The sequence below is a fragment of the Harpia harpyja genome, chromosome 4 (genome assembly GCF_026419915.1).
Source record: "Harpia harpyja isolate bHarHar1 chromosome 4, bHarHar1 primary haplotype, whole genome shotgun sequence".
Lineage (NCBI taxonomy): Eukaryota > Metazoa > Chordata > Aves > Accipitriformes > Accipitridae > Harpia > Harpia harpyja.
In genome coordinates this window covers 42,598,017-42,613,933 of record NC_068943.1, presented here as the reverse complement: position 1 = coordinate 42,613,933, position 15,917 = coordinate 42,598,017, and the positions used below count along the sequence as shown (strand labels likewise).

At 42.2% G+C, this 15,917-nt stretch overlaps 1 protein-coding gene across 1 annotated transcript in view; it reads left to right on the top strand.

The window, feature by feature from the left end:
• The first annotated feature begins 11,924 nt into the window (after window positions 1-11,924).
• The window catches only part of B3GAT1 (beta-1,3-glucuronyltransferase 1), a 60,350-nt gene continuing 56,357 nt past the window's right edge, over window positions 11,925-15,917 (top strand). The window contains exon 1 of the mRNA XM_052786423.1: window positions 11,925-11,949. The gene's annotated coding sequence lies outside the window, so the exon portion shown is untranslated. The remainder of the gene's footprint in view (window positions 11,950-15,917) is intronic.

Sequence of the window (15,917 nt, the reverse complement as noted above, 5' to 3'; positions counted from 1 at the left end):
ACTGTCAGAAATGCATTGTTGAAGGGATGATGGATTATACCAAGGAAAACATTAATGAAGCTCATTCCAGGCAGCCCGTGTGAAGACCACAACTGATGTTACTGGCTGCATGGAGAGTCCGTTCCTTTTGGTTTCCAAAGCCTCAAGCAGGGAGAACCTCAACTGCCTGTCAATCCCACCCAATTAAGAGCCCATTAGATGCACCCTTTTCTTTCACTGTCACGATCAAGGTGATTTTTGTCTTCGCAAGTAGCTAGCTTTACTGCAGAAACAGAGACTGTGGAAAGTGAGCAGTGACTATCTGGTAGTCACAGTATGACTTTATCATTCCTGACCTGACAGTGCTGCCTACTAGCAGAGCCACTAGTAAAGTGGCCAAGGTGAGAGATTAAACTATGCTTGACAATACACACTTCCTAGAAGGTTAGGACCTGACTCCTTTTGCAGAGTTGGGGACAGCTGAAAAATCTGAGCTCTGAAGAACAAACTGAGCATTTGTCTTTTCATGCTACTGTATGTATCCTCCCACCTCAGGTGAACGCTATGCCACACAGTGACATCCAGCTCTGAAATTGTCATTCTGATCCAAGGCATGTGTTTTCTCCTCCTGACCATGGCTTGAAGACAGCTGCCTCCAGTCTGGGAGCCAGTAGGCTGATGCTGGTGTCTCCTTCCTGTCTGTGTGCAAAAGTCTTGCAGGATCAGCTTTTCTCCGCCTCTTTTCCTACTGCACCATCCCCAGCAGAAACAGTACAGTCCTGGTAGTGGCCTGCTGTGCTTCCTCACACAAATTGGGAAGCTATTTGTTTCGAGATCATACTGGAGAAAAGTCTTCCCAGTGGTGAGAGCTCCAGTTTCCCAAACAGCCTGCAATACCTGATCCTCTCAGCAGGGAACTGCTGGAAACAGGGCAGAGAGCATCCATTCAACACTCTCCACAACTTGTCTCCTGCTGGCCAAGGCTGTGCCATCTGCTGAAGAGAGAAGAGCATTTCTCTCCAGCCGCTCTCCAGCCTTCACGTGCCAGTTCAAAGGCAACAGCAGTAAACGTGACAGCATGTAATTAAGTGGGAATGGATACCCCTGTGAACCCAGCGGACAGGGGTGAACATAAGATGCTGGCAGAATTCTCACCTCATCCCAAGCAGATGGCACTAGATTAGCTGGGGGTTTTTTTGTAACCTTTTAAATAGTGAAGCAGCAACCTGGCTAAAATAGCCCCATCTGGATCATATAATCCTAATCTTCCTCAGGGTTAAGTGCAGGTTATCTCACCATGGGCTGAGGTAAGGGCATGGTCACTGGCACACAAATTGCATGGCTGGAAATCCATTCTGTTAAGTGACCTTTGACCAGAAACCTAAACTAGTGGATATTCTACTGCTGCCTTTTTTTACCATTAGCGGTTCTCTCCCCACACACCAAATCTGCAACAGTCTGAAAGAACAAGAGCGAGCCTTACTCTAAATTTAGCTGAAATCACATTTGCCTGACCTCTGGAGCTGGCCCTAGGCTTGTAAGAGGCTGGGTCAGAGAGTTGGTTGTGCACTGTTCTCTGTTTCTACTCAATGGCTTGTCCAACTACTCAATTTATTGTAGTGGGATGCCCTGAGGATTGAGTCTAAGACTTGGGCCTTCCAGTTCCTCCTTCCAGTCTCTGCAGGACCAGCCTGTGCAAGGCTGTGGGTACCAAGACAAGAAGGGGCTTAAGGGTGATGCAGTAAAGCCTGAATAAAACCAGTGGGATTAAATAAAGCACAGAGAGGTTTACACTATCAGGAATTATATCCTATTAGACTACATGATAATCCCAAGAGAGGTGGCAGAATGCGGCAGACAGTTTAAACCAAATTGCTTATACCAGCTTGTGAATACTGAAAGATAAAAGGCAGCAGATAAATTAATTAAAAATCCATAGTTCAGACATGCCTTGATATGCCTCTTACTGTCCCTGGAATTCATGAGGAGAGAGAACAGTACAAAGCCAATGGAGTAGCACAAGGGCAAGGCTCCTAGCTTGGCACCTGATTATGTCAGTTAATTTAAGCCATAGACACAGCAACACAAAAAACATTCCAGCAAACAAAAGTCCTATCTGAACAAGTAATTTTTCACTTTTTTTATGACTGCATATATCAGATAATCTCTGAAATAAAGTTCACCTCACTTATATCTCATCGTGAAGACTCAGTGTCTGCTGAAATGAAAGCAATTAATTGAGGTCTTTTACAGAGAGTCGCATTACATTCTGTCATGCATCATTGAGTTAATTATTTAATGACATATAAATCCTAACGGTTCAAAAGGTCTGGGTCTGTGCTGGAACTACATTGCAAAGCCATCTTTCATCTATCTCTTCTCACAGAAGAGCAACTTCCACCTTCTTGTGAAGAAGGAGCTACCTCTTTGAAATATTGTTGTGGCAGCCATCAAAAGGTGTGATATGAAATGTTTATTCACACACAGATACCAGATATTAAGTGAAATGAAACATATGTGATTGCCTGTTTGTTTGTTATTCCCCTGTTAAACCCTAAAGACATTTTTCTATCACTCTCTCTTCTTGGATTAGCTGTTGAATAGTATGTGTCTGTTTGATGTAGTGTGTTAGTTTCATTAGATAATATTTCTCATTAAGGAAGTATCACAAATTAATTAATTTGTAGAAAGACTGAACATTTTGTTAATAATGCTTTGGATTTATTTGGTACCTTTTATGTAAGAATCTTGGAATGCTCTGCAGAACTGAATTAATTAATGATGAAGTTGCATTTTCTGTCATACAAGTGTGATCTTGGCACCTTTGGGAGTACAGCTTTTTGTTTGTCCTTTAAACAGGGTATTTAGACCCACCCCTGGCAGATGCTGGGTACCTTCATCACTGAGTGATGCAGGAAATCACTGACCCTTTCATGGCCTTGAGCACACCATGTTTTCATCTGAGCGTAAGTGTACTTGTGGACACATATTTAGCTAATGGTCGCAAGAGCATTCCAGACACCTTTAGAAGACCTTGAACAGAATAAACAAGAAGACAAAAAAAGAAAGATGCCAATTAGAAGAACACAGGTGCGCATTCCATGATAAAGGGAACTTGGCACAAAGAACCTCAATTCGGCAGTTTATCTTGACCAATTAGACTGAGACAAGTTTCGCATGTTTTAGTTGGTATAACCAATTATGTCCTATGTTTATGCGCGTGTACAGAGTTGGTATAATCAATTATGTCTTATGTTTATGCGCATGTACAGAGTTGATATAACCAATCATATTTTATGCTTGTGCACGTGTACAGTGACTTTGCAGAATATGTGATTATAAATATGTGTGTGTTTTAGCAATAGTGATCTGCTTTCAACTTTACAGGCATCCGTTTATTTCTACCTCCTGCATGTACTGGCCCTTGTCTTGCAGAATCTTTCTAGGGACACTTTCTGAGCCATTTTTCTGGGTTCTTTCACTGCCCAAAAATGTCTTCTTTTTGTGAATATCTAGACCACAGTGAGGGTATGGTTTCTGCTAATGACCCTACCTGTTCAAGTGATGCAAGACTGCTGAGGAAGTGGACTGGAAAGAATTGAAGTCCTAGCTCCCAAAGTAATAGCAAATGCCCAGTATTCAGAATTGCCCTATCACCTCCATATCCTTGGTCTGAATGCTGCTGTGCAAGTACTTTCCCTTTCTGTCCCTAAGTATGAAAGGTTCTTTGTGAACAGTTTGGTTTGGACATTTAGCCCACGTTATGTTATGCTTTGCTAAGTATGTAAACAAGATCTGTAGACAAACTGAGCCCACAGGCTGAGATTAGGCTTGACTCCGCTTTCAGTGAAAGGGAGATGCTCTGAGCTTGGAGCAGCGTGTCTCATATCCTGCTGCCAAAAAAAGTGAAAAAGCAGACGTGGCCAGTATGAGTTTCTCTGAGATAATTTTCTTTCAGCTGACACTGGCTTGTTCTTACTTGTAGCCATTTTGTGAATGGGATTGAATGCCTCTGGTTCACAAAAAAGAAATGTCTGTTTCTCAAACCCTGACTCCAAAGGGTAGAAACAATCATTCTTCATTGTAGACCAACCTTTATAATGTGTAAATTATCTTGTGTCCATTACAATCAGTTAAAAATCTAGCATAGATATATCCACTGTGGCTGGGGAAATTCGAACACATTTGCAAACATCCCTTGTCTGCAACGGAAACAATGGGCTGAGCACAGCTGCCTGAAACAGCTCAGCCACCAGCGAACAGCTGCAGCTTTTGCGATGCCTGCTTTTCTGAGATGACATCTGTGAAGGTACTGTGGCAGGGCATCCAGACAGTTTCATGTGACGAGAATACCCTCTGCGTTGCAACGGTGCATAAAAGCCCAGGCAGCTTAGGAGCTACTCTGGACCTTTACCAAAGTTAAACGTGTCCTGGAGGTCTGTTGTGGCCATGTTGTTCTGTCTTACATGATCTTGGTAGCTCATCTGTGTTGGAGCTGCAGAGTCACGTTAACACACAGGTTGCGTGCAATGGAAATTGAAGATGAGATGGGTAATCAGCCAAAGAAAACAGCCAAAGTTTCAGTATGAAATGCACCCAGAATTTCAAATGCCCACCAGAGCAGGATTTTTTCTAGTGCCAAGAATGTGTGCTAACATGGGGGTAAAATAATGAGAGAAACGGGGCTTGGAAGAGGCTGGCCCTGATTCTCTTCCGACTTGCGTCAACCCCTATGCTGGAGTACACGTATTGCTTTGGGAATGGTAACTCCAGCCACACTACATTAATGTGTTAGGGAATCAAGCCCGCTGTCCAGGAGTGCAGGGACTCCTCAGTTCACCAACATTTTTGCAGTGCCTTTTAGTAAAGAGCTGTTGCAGCCTAGGGGGGAGCTCTGAAAAGTCTTCTATTTAGGGATCGTTCTGCATGCACGTCAGCTGGCATTTCTGTTCCCTTTGCTAGCCATGCTGCAGGGGCCCTCCACATGCAAACAGGAGCTGTGTTTCTCCAGTTTTCATAATTTCTACAACACCTACTCCCTCCTCCCTTCCGCACCCATCTAAAATGAGGGCTTTCTGCAGCAGTCAAAAACACAAAGTACTGGAGAAGGGTCTGAGTTGTCTGAAGTGTCTCAGGTTAAAACTTGGAAGAGGGAGTGAGAATCCAGGAAGAAATGCAAGATTTTTCTAGGTCATTTGAATATGACAAAACACACAGGTATGCCTGCACAAATTAATGGGAAAAAAAGAAAAAATCCTTCATGGTCTGTGAAAGACAAAGATGCCACCTGTGAATCAAGAAGTCTTTGAAATGCCCATCTCTGGAGGCTGTGAGATTGTGTGGGGAGGAGGTATGCTTGCCCTCTGGTTACACTTTTTCCTTCATGTTTGGTTTTACCCACTCTGAGAGAAAGTATCTTTGGCAAGGTAGATTTTAGTGGGATTTGGTAAGGCTCTGCAGACAAATTGAACCCTTCTCCTTCTTCCACTGAAAATGCTAGCAAATCTCTCACAGTCTTCAACAGAAGTATCACGCTTTAACCCTTGCTCAGAAAACGGTGAGGCAGTGATTGCCACACCAGGACTGATTTTACAATAGAACATTTTCCAGGGCATGTTTTTTAATAAAAATACATTTCCAAGGACCCCTGCTACTAAAGAGATCAAAGAAAAAGCTTAGCTAATACAAAGGCGGTTGAAGACATACATGTCAAAATGAATATGAGCAGAAATTAGCAAGGAGAGTGAGGACTACTCTGAAAATAATTCATATGTGTGATATAACAAGAGCTGTGCAGTTTTAGTAATTATTCCTAAAGCAGTTTTTAGTAAATACCCTTTTTTACCTACTTGCTTTCTGATTCCTTGTTTCAGCCACAGCTAACAGGTTCTCTTTGGTTTCATTTCCTCAGGGAAAGGGCTGTAATTGAAAAAAAGAGGAGAATGAATTAAACAGATCCACTTTGAAAGTGAATTGTAGCTTTTCAGGTTTCCCAAACTCAGACAAGTTGCCCATGAGATAAAGCTTTAGCATCTGTGGGAAAAGAAACAACTGGATGGCCAGGCCAGGAGAACCACTTCCAATACATTTCAGCCACACTTTCTAAATTAAGTGTCTTAAAGATTCCATTTAGATTCTGTCAGGCATTTTCTGGGTGTTAATTAAATACTGGCTGATTATGGAAAACATATTTATGGGGATACTAGACCTGCTGATGCCTCTAGGAGTATTTTATAACACATCCCACTTAGAAATAATTTTTTTTGCATTGATTTTTCTGTGATCTTTTTTCACTTATTTTAAGAATATCATAATGAAAAGAAAGATGTTTCTTTCTTAAAAGTTTTCCTGCCATAACTTCTAAATTCTCTGCTGCTTAGTGCATGAGTGGGAGACCGCAGGCAATAAATCATAAACTCAAGTTAGAAATATTTAGACTGTGGAAATGTAGCAATTTCAATTAAAAAAGAGACATATGAACATTTTCTTCTCTTTTGGTTTGTGGGGCTAGACACGCATTTTACTATGAACAACCACATTTTTATTGTGAGTGACAGCAAGTTAATAGTTAACAGCTGACAGAGATTAGAGATTCAGTGTCTCAAAACATTCGCAAAACCTCTTTGTAGCTTCCCTGCAGGAAAAGCATTCACATAAATGCAACAAGTGTGTGTGGAACTCTGGCAATTTACCTTAAGACTATAGCTCCCATGATTGTCACTGTGATGTTTCACAGTCAGTAAACAGCTGAGATAACTGTCTCTTCTTTTGAAGCCTTTGCATAATTTCTGTCTGTCTGTGGGTAGAGGGGGAGCCTTTGCATGACTGTGGTTTTACAGAGGGCTCCTGGCTTTGTGTTGTGCTGAACTAGTGACTCTGCTCATGCTGGACCAGTATGTGAGATCCTTGCATAATTCAATCCTAAGGAGTCTGTCTAAATAATACTGTGTAATATACCATACAAAGGACCTCCAGATTTGACTCATACATAGGAAGTCCAACATAGCACCAACATTTTGCTTGAAACTATGAAAGCTGAGGGTAGGAACACTCTCCAAAAGAACAGGAATGGCAAACAAATATGACTGAAGCTCAAATAGATCAAATACAACTCTTTTAGGCTGGCATTTGCCCAAGAAAGCCAGATGAAGAACCTGACTTTGCAAAAAGCATTGAAGGTCGTCAGAGAAACGGTTTAATGTTGCATCAAAAGAAGCGTGACCTCTTCCTTAAGTACAGGTTCCTTGAACATCACGTTGTACTGCACATGGCCTGGTTCTGGGTCCAGATGAGCAATGCAACCGTCTGAATCACAGAGACAACTTGATATATCATCATTTGGCTTTTATTTAATACACAATAACATTGCCTCTAAGCCTAAATTAATTGCACAGTAGTACATATGAGTCACTTAACTGTAATTGTTATTACCTTAATTTCTACAATTACAGTGGATAAACAACGGTACTTCATTTTCCAAATCATGTGGCTTACATTTATAGCAAGTTTTCTTTCTACCTTGCGCATTTCTTGTAGCAATTCTTTAGAAAAATTACATAATGTAAATCCTTCCTAGCAGAGGATTCTGAAGCATTGTAACATGTTGTGTTGAGAACTTCCCCTTCGGCTGTGGCCACCTCCTGGGTGGGATATGGTGACTGATTTACACCAACCTGCCCTACTAGGCAACAACTCCAGCTAGTAGCCGAGGAACCAGTGTCAACAGCTTACACTCTCTTGTCTTCTTTTAGTGGCTGTACCCCACAAAGAGGTTTATAAATCCATTGTGCTGTCAGATTTATAGCTTTTCCAGACATTGTCCTTTTTTTTACTTTGAATGGTAAATATATATTTTGTAGATCTCCTGGTCCTGGGTTCGGTTCTAGTAGATGATTGAGCCAGGAGCAGTGTTTCCTTGTGACTGAATAGGACAATGCCTTTCCAGCAGCAGAGCTCTAGAGATACATCACAGCTGCTGCACACATGCAGATCTGTAAGAGGAGAGTTCACTAATAACTTTAATTCCTGTACTCTCCCTTCAAGCTACAATACCTTTAATTACAGGCCTGTAACATTTTTCGGTAGTTCTCACTTCCCATATAGTTTGGCTAATAGTAGCTGTATTGATGGACCCATCTACCAGAGCACAGAAAGAACCAAAGCTCATAGATTTAAAATGAACAGAGTGTTTACCTGTACATCATTTTAATGGATGGTGAAATTCATTCTCATGATAGACCCATAAATGTCACTTTCTGTCTGCCACAGCAAAATACTTGTGTAACAAATGGCATGCTGCATTAATACCCAACAAGAGGATGTTCAAAGCAGCTTGACTTGCATTACACACGCTAATAAAGGCACAACCTGGGATTTTTATTCATTCCGTTGGCTCAGGGAGCAGCAGAAACACATGGGTGGAGGTACAGCAACAAGGAAGATGAATGATATGAAGAAAAATAAACCAGTCTGGCTTCCCAGAAATTATATCTCTTTATTGAGCTTGGGTTTATTCCAGATGCTGTGGTAGAAACAATTCTTTTTTTTTACCTGTAGCTCCCTCTTCAATTTATACACAACCCACTGTCAGTTTTCTCAGCTAGCCAGTGCTCCAAGAAAACTCTGAGACTGATCAGTTTCTTACATTTATCAGTGGAAATAGACAGTCACATCTCTGAAATCCCAGTGTCCAGGGAGGCAATGAAATCAAAGCCCTCAGACTGACACAGGTGTGCATGAAAGAAGAAACATAGCCCTTTGTTTCTTTACGTCCTGATTTGCCACCATCTTTTAGGATTGCAGCATTGTCTTTGTGCATGTCTGCAAAGTACTTTGGACACTGTGGGCAGTATGCAAACAGTAAGCATCAAAACATATTCAGCCTTCCTTTTGTTTTCCAGTGTGTCTTTGTACTTTCTGCCCAGGAAAACCTTTTCGCAGGTTCCCTTTACTGGAATTCCTTGAGTTGTGGAGTGGTACAAATATGAAAGCAGCAATACTGCTCGCCAGCCTCTCCTAGGCTCAGCGGCTGGCATGCAATGTAGCAAACAGCATCACTGTTGCTCAGTAGGGAAACAACCCCAATCACTGTACCAGTACTCAGCTCTGTTTCTGTCCTACTGCTTTTTAAAAAATGCTGTTTGTCTGCCTCACAAATCCATACTGATGTCTTGAGAGAGGCCTGTGGAATTTCAGAAGGGTGAAACCAAAATAGGATTAAAAAGGGTTCTTTAGCAATAACTCAAAACCTATGTAGTTCTATAGAGATTAGGTCCTTTCTGTACCTGTAAATCATCCACTAGACTTTAATAGAGAATAATGTCTCCTATAAAAGATTGTAAAAGTAGGTTCAAAATGTAGAGAAAAATAGTCTCTCTCTATTAAGTTTGCCATAAGCAGCTGTCTTCTTGGTACTTTTGATGTACTTATCACCCTGTGATGGAATGGGCTGGATGTTTCATGAGCTATAAACAGTCCCACCACCACTTTGCGTTTGAGGCTCTTCCTAAGAAAGAAGTCCTGTGAAAGCTTTCTTGAATCAGCCTTTTGTCATTCAAGACAGGTTTTCATTAAAGATGCCTACCTAAAGAGAACACTCACTCTTTGTGCCAGCCAGCCTTTCCCTGGCGAGGTGGGTGATAAAGTGGGAATGGATTAGGAATCCCTAATCATGGGTGCCCAAACTAATCAAAGTGCGATGCTTTCCTGTTACTCAGTAACAGGAAAGAGAAAGTTTAAGAGGACCGAAGTGACTGAGTTGAATCATTTAATTCATAGAAAGCTCCCCCATCCCGCCCCCGGCCAATTTTTTATTATACCTTTGCTTTCTTCTTTCCTCACTTTGGCTTACTTTCAACTCCCCTGTATCTAAACTTTAAAAGGGTAGGCCTCCTGCTATTAAAAAATGCTGCAGCTCAGTTTCCAAGACCTGCTCAGCTCTGACAATCAATTGAAATTGGTAACTGGGCCTGGATGGACTATTTGCTAATTAGAATTTTCTGTGTTAGAGAAATGTTCGTTAATTTGCATCTTCCAATATAAATATCCCCTGGATACCAGAGCTTAAAGCTACAAATCCTTTCACAAGAAGAAGCTGCTAGGGACAGAGCTTGTGTAGTGTAGAATGCAGTTTTCCCCTGCTTGCCAATTCCCATAATCAATGGCCATTTTCCTCAGCCTTGGCTACAGCTCAGATGGCCCTGAAGCATCCAAAAGGGCAGTGTTGCTTAGTATTTGGATGGAGTCATATCTTAGGTCTCCATCAGAAAGCCAAGAGCATCTGTTAATCTCTTGAGCACTGTCATTGGATCAGGACATATGGCAATTGACAGGCCCTCAGCAGAGATGTGATCTGAAGCGTTCATCTGCTGCTGCTATTTTCTCTTGCTGAGCTGTTGTGCGAATATGTTTAAGGCAAATATCCTTGCTCCACTCTGATGGCCTCTCTAGCTTTTTATGTGAGGAGAGTGGTAATTCCATAGTGATATTTCAAGAAAGCTGGTTCTCCGTATTTAAGAGCTTTGAATTGTGAAGAGAAAGGGAAAATATAATCTTCTTACATTATCATTAAAGGCATCAACTAATCCTGCTGCAAAAGGTGTGATTTGCTGATCGGAAGGAAAAAAATTCTGCTGCATGGGAAAACATATCGCTGGCTAATGAATACTTCTTCCCTAGTTCCTCGAATGCTTATCTGTGTCTGATAAATTCCATATCCCTGCTTAGTTAATACAGAATCCCCATGTAGCAAATGCTATATCCCTTTCTCTAAATATTTTCATTTTTTCACTGCTGTGTAAATTCAGCCTGCATAAAACCAACAAACTAACAATGCTGGGATATAAATGTGCTGCAGGTCAGGCAAGAGGTGGCATAGTCAGGTGGGCTAATCATCAGACTGTCAAGGGTCACACACTCGGTTTTTCATTTCGCTGCTGACTTGATCTGCTGCCTTAGGCTAATCACTTCACCTCTTTCTGCTTCATGTTATACCCACAGGGAAAATAAATATCAGTATATCCAGCTTTGCCCCACTCCTTTTAAAAAGACAAAAGAAGAAGAGATCTGGGAAGAAGCATCTAGGTGACAGTGATGTCTAGCTGCCTTCTTGTCCATGGTGAGATGAGGGAAAGCCTAACTGTTGATTGCTCATTTATGCAGAGAGGCACCCCAGCAAGTGAGCCATGAGGTGGCACTCAGTTGTGCAAACTGCCCAAAGAGAAAGAGGTGTGTGAGCAAGGTTAGTGAGCAAGAGGATTTATGGTGGAAAGAGTTGCCAGTTTGCTGGCAGCACAATTTTTTCCCCACGATATGTTTTCCTACTATTACAGGTGCAAATTGGCTAGGTTTGCCTTGCTGCTGTGTGTTTACAATAGTTCTATCTACAGACACGCAGCAAATTGGCTCTGCTGATAACATGTGCTGCTTCCCTTTCCTAGTGTCCCAGATCTTTGTACAGAGATCAACCATTCTCTGGGCCTTGAGCATTCAGTTCTGCAGGGTCTTCAAAAAAGCGTGCTGTGGCTTGGATGGACTTTGCATAGGGAAAAACCTGAGCTAAAATGTTGGGGGATGGCTAAAATAGTATTAATAGAAATGGAGCTTCGGGTTTGGTGCAGGTTGTGCAGACATGTGAGTCAAAGCCAAGAATGCCTATAAAGGTGTGTGGGCTGGGGACAATAAGAGAGGATTTAGTTCCAGGGAAAGGAGGTTTCACAAGTAGAAAATACATACAAGCAAGGTGAATGCAAAGGGGCTGTTACTTAAAAGGCTGGAGGAGTTGAAGCATCTAAAACGTGAGTGAGAAATATTATATTAAGAAGCCTAAGGCTCATAGGGAACAGCAGTTCTGTGATAATAGCTAGAATTGTCTTGGACACGTGGGTTGACCATCACCAAGTGCAAAGATACAACCAGCTTCTGACATTGCTGTCAGCAGACTTGAGGTTTGCAGCCAGCTGGCAGCAGAGGGTAAGTCTCTTATTTTAACATTTATTTTGTGCCAGTGTTTTGCAGCGCATCTGAGTGATTGCAGCACTATTCGAAAATGAACAAAATTATTTTGGATTTCCCATTTCTTTTTTTTTTTTTTCTTAATGACTTGCTTTTAGTTAATGAAACATCCTGCTGCTTAGGAAAGAAAAGAATAGACCATGATTTCCAGCCAAATGTGTGTGTGTTTGCCAGTGTCTGTCAGCATAATAACCCATTAAAGTTTGTGCAAGGATCTGGGCACAGGAAGCTGATTGCAGGATCAGGACCTGAGACTCTTCACTTGTCTAGCCTTTTTTGTGTGTGATCTGGAATTCGAATTTAGGGCTTACTTGTTGGCCTTTTATCAAATGTGTGGAAGTGTCGATTACCGTGAGTAATCTGGGTGGACATGCCAGGAACTCAACTAGGAACACACAGAGAGGAAATCAAACTTTCGGTAGCTTGGACTCCACACCTCTGTCTTCTGTGGGTTGGACACTGATGACTTGTATAATCCTGATTGAAAAGTGGGTACAGTTGTGATTTAAAAGGAAAGCATCCTTTGTTAGCTTTTGTGGTTTTTTTTAAAGCTTTTTTATACCGTATGTGTGGAGAAAAAGAGGAAGGATGCCTTTGAGTAGCAACCGTGTCTTAGAAACATTTTTAAGATCCCTTTAAATATAAGCTACAGCATGTTTCTAGACAGTATGAACTGCTATTATATTAAAAATGTAGCAGTGGTGTTTTATGAAGGGGAAACATTTTTAATGCAAAAATAGTACTATTTTAAAATAAGTTGCTTTTATGAAACGGCTGAGGTGGTTTTATTAAAAAAGACAATTTGGGAGGGGAAACAGTGGCTGTATTTCTGTCTTACAGTATAAGGCAAATCTGCATTTTTCCCCCACCCCCTTTTTTGAAAAGCAGGGGCTAGGCTTTGGTCATTTGGGCTTTCTATGGAGACAGTTTAGGCTCTGTCTGCACACACAAATTCTCTGCAGTTTTACATGAAGCATATGGTAGTAGCTGTTGACAAAGGTAAGGTGTTTCTTTGGCCCAAATATAGACTGATCTTGTGGAAAACTGATCTTAGGCAAAGTTTGCATTTAGGATAATTGTAAATTCTTCCCCTTCTGCTCTGCTGTGTAGAAATTGCTGTGATAGCAAGTACCGGTACTCCAGGGTAAGGAGGGGAGCAATCAAATGTCAAATGTATCGCCACCAAGTTCAGGGTGCACCTGTCTCTCTGGGAACCACTCTGCATCACCATTGCTAGGAGCATTACCAGGTCTTCGGTTCTGGTTGCAAAGGGCTTTGCATCAGCCCTGAAGGGGAGAGCGGGCCTTGCGATGGCCCAGATGATGAGCCACAAAAGTGGATTGAAGCCAGCGCTGCATTCCTCCTGCAAGAGGCATGAGGCCAGATGCTTTTCATTCAGGCATGGTAATTTGCTGTTCTTGCTATTGCACAGAAAGAGAAAGCTGTGCAGCAGGCGGTCAGTGCAGTTAAGGTGGTTGGCTAAGGCTCCCAGTCTTAGCCACAGGCTCATCCTTCCTGCCAAAGGTGTGTTTCTGCTTGAGGAGAGGAAAGCATCACCCCCACTTGGCCTTCAGCAGGTGTGCCAGCTTAGTCTATCTCCACAAGAGGATCGGAAACATAAACACTGTGTAATTCGGTTAAGTGGGAAGAGAAGGCAAACTCATCATAATAGCTCAAAATAAGAAACCCAAAACCAACAACCACCCCGAAAACAACAAATAACAGCTGCTTTTTGCAGGAGCAGCAATGGCCAATTTTCCTTCTCATAAAAGAGAGCAATGATGTGTGTCTCTCTGAGCGTGCTGCAGCTGCAGCCATCTCTTCGAGCACAGCTCTAACCAAGTTTCTGGAACAATATGATAGATTGTATCTGCATAATCAGAAGAATGCAGGATCCTAACCCAGCCAAACTGCTAACAGGCAATAAAGCCAGGGCACTAACACGCTCACCCCATGAAGCACCTAATCAGTTACCTTTATATTTATACAAGTGCACTGCTTATGGATATTTTTTTGGTTGAGTATAATATATTTGTGCACCCTTTGAGAGGCGGGGTTGGAACTGTTCTAACAAAAGTTAGGGGAACGTATACTACTTCTTTCCTGTCTCCTGTTGCCTGAGAGCACTCCACTGTTCCCAGCTACATTGCTGTCACTTAAGAACAGCTTGCTGAACTGTGATTCATAATACTGGGTTCTCATCTGCATCACCTGTGCAGTTTGTTTTCTCTTTAAAAACTCTTGTTCCTGGAATTACATTATTTTCTCAGAATCTCAGTGTGCTGCTTTCTCTCCCCCACCCCCTGTCCCCGTAGTGACCGTCACATCATCATGGTTGTGGGCAGAGGGAAAAACCTTGGGAATGCACGCTCCAAAGACCAAAAAAAGTAAAATGCTGGGAAAATCTTTTTTTCAAGTGCACTTCGTTGCATGAAGTTGTGAGTGTAGAAGTAACTATGTAGGTGTCCTACAGAACTGTGACGCAGATCCATGCTTACTCAGAATGATCTTGAAGACAGACTGTGGGTGGCACAGGACCAAAGACAGGTTTAAACTTTGTTTTCAGAGGTGAAACTCCTCCTTTCCTGAAGTACTATCCTGGCTCATCTTAGGTATGTAGTGACTTGGTATACATCCTAGAGAGATGTTGCCAGAGAGGTAACACTTTACCAGTCCTATGACTGACCTCAGGTGTTACTTCCGTGGTTCTGTTATTCATCCCAGGAAATTTGTGTTACAGAGCAGAGAAAGAAACCATCAGTCCTGTCACATCGTCATCCAACAATACACTCCACGTAGGAACTCAGTCTCCATCATCATCTTCGTTTCTGGCAGCCAGTACTGCCGCAGTCAGTGTGTGCAAGGGGCCTGGGCTGTCAGAAAGCACCTTGTCTGCGATGAGCCCAGCAACATCTGCCAGGGCAGTGTTACGCACATCCCCTAAACACTGTACATGTGTCTACAACACCACAATCGGCTGGAACTGAACCCTCCGGAAAACCCACGTCTGGCGATTCCCTGACAAGGAGTGCAGGAGAGAAAGGACACTCAGGCGCCCAAGGAAATAACTGCTGAATATACGTGATCTCTCCTGACCCAAACAGCTGTGTGTTGTTGCTGCAGTCATATCACTGGTACTTCTCCCCATCCCAGTGTCTTATTGTTTCATCAAACATTGCAAGAGCCATGAAGTATCTTTTCTCCCTCCACAAATCTTCAGTTTCTAGCACTGCACGAGTATATGAATATCTCAGCTTTCCGTCCAAATTAAGACCATAAATAGTTATGTAGATCAACTGGTTGCAGTTGGAGTGTGCTTATAATTGCTGGAGTTGAAAGGCAAAGGAAAAAAAACTCCCAGTGTTTGTTTTGTCTTTAATCATGCCTTTACAAAGTCAGTTTTGTGACTCCCTGGGGTTTAGCTGGATATTTTTGCATATCTAAGAGAGGCGGAGTTCCCTTCCCCCTTTCCTCTCCATTATTTGTCTGTTCCTTTGTGTCAGGTCCAGCTTAAGTTGTGAGCATTCTCTGGGCTGTGGTGATAATTATATTTATTCCTCAGAGACAGTTTTCACTGGGTTTGCAAACAAGACAGGGCCTCTGAGATCCTGCTGTCTTTGACCCTCTGATAGCTTTTGAACCATTTGCAAATTTCAAACAAATTTCTCCTGAGTGCGTCAGTCTCAAAGAGAACTCAAAGAGAATGTTATTTTTATTAGCCAAAGGGACTAGCAGAATCCTATATTTCTATAGGCTTCGTAAACATAGGCGGCCAGAGAAAAGACTCTGTTAATCCCCCTACTGGGGGCTGCACTGTAAGGTCACCCTTATTAGAAACCAGAAATCTGTGTGGGAGACATTGCAGATGTCCCAAGAACAGGAAAAGCTGCTTTGTGAGCATGCATCTCGCTAAACAACAGTGCCTA